Raw genomic sequence first — 1,164 nt, forward strand, 5'->3', positions numbered from 1 at the left:
AGTTCTTCGAAATAGTGTCATGCGATCTTTTACATCCACCTGAGAAGGCAGGCGCGGCATCGTTTTAATCAGTACTGCAAGTCCCTCAGTACTGCAAGCCTAGATTTTGTGCTCCATTAACTACGTTATTTCAGCGACTGTGCCTAATCAGTTCAGTGATGAGTTCAAAACCGAAAAAGGAGGGGAAGAGCAACAGATAGCAGTACGAGCTCGGCTGAGGTGGCAAAAACTTACACTCTCGCTGGAGAGAAGCACCAGTAAATATAAAATAATTAGCGGATAAATATTGCTGCTTTTGAGCTGTAGAAACACGAACCACTCAGAATGCGTTTCCTTCTTCCACTTCTCGCACACTGAGAGAAGGGAACGATCATCAATGGCCACAAGCGCTGGTATAAAACAACACTTGCAACCCGCTTCACGCTCAGAAGGAAAAGCTCCATCTCCTCCTCGCTGGTTAGTGAGACCAAACACTTCAGAACACATTTCTCAAGTTCAAAAACTATAGAAATGATCCCTAAAAGTATAGTCTTACTGAAAGGTTGCCGCAACACCGCTCTCCACCCTCAGCGAGCCCCCTTTAACACATGCTGAGCGCGGACCAATTCTTCCACCATTCATTGCACCCGGCAGGGAATCGAATAAAAACGCAATTAATCTTCGCTTCACCTTTTGTAAACTTATAATTCTGTGAAAAAGAAATAGGGTTTCTGTCGTGCAGCCATGACTCAGTAGGCACTAATTTGCATAATGTAGATACCAGCCTCCAGCAACTGTCCTGATCATAAGAACATAAGTATGTAAGAAATAGGAGCAGGAGTCGGCCATACAGCCCCTTGAGACGGCTCCGCCCTTCAATCAGATCATGGCTGATCTTCAACCTCAACTCCACTTTCCTGCTCGATCCCCAGATCCCTTGATTCCATCCAGAAGGACAAGAGCAGCAGGTACATGGGAACAACACCACCTGCAAGTTCCCCTCCAAGTCACACACCATCCCGACTTGAAAATATATCGCCGTTCCTTCATTGTCGCTGGGTCAAAATCCTGGAACTCCCTACATAACAGCACTGTGGGAGAACCTTCACCACACGGACTGCAGCGGTTCAAGGAGCCGGCTCACCACCACCTTCTCAAGGGCAATTAGGGATGGGCAATAAATGC

The 1,164-nt window shown here is 46.8% G+C and overlaps 1 non-coding gene across 1 annotated transcript; it reads right to left on the reverse strand.

Annotated features, from left to right (window-relative positions):
- Positions 1-314: 314 nt before the first annotated feature.
- On the reverse strand, positions 315-533 carry LOC137313384 (small nucleolar RNA U3). Its single transcript, XR_010961036.1, has one exon. It is a non-coding gene; the product is annotated as a small nucleolar RNA U3 (small nucleolar RNA).
- Between the last annotated feature and the right edge of the window lie 631 nt (positions 534-1,164).

The sequence above is a fragment of the Heptranchias perlo genome, unplaced genomic scaffold, assembly GCF_035084215.1.
Source record: "Heptranchias perlo isolate sHepPer1 unplaced genomic scaffold, sHepPer1.hap1 HAP1_SCAFFOLD_47, whole genome shotgun sequence".
In the NCBI taxonomy this organism is placed as follows: Eukaryota; Metazoa; Chordata; class Chondrichthyes; order Hexanchiformes; family Hexanchidae; genus Heptranchias; species Heptranchias perlo.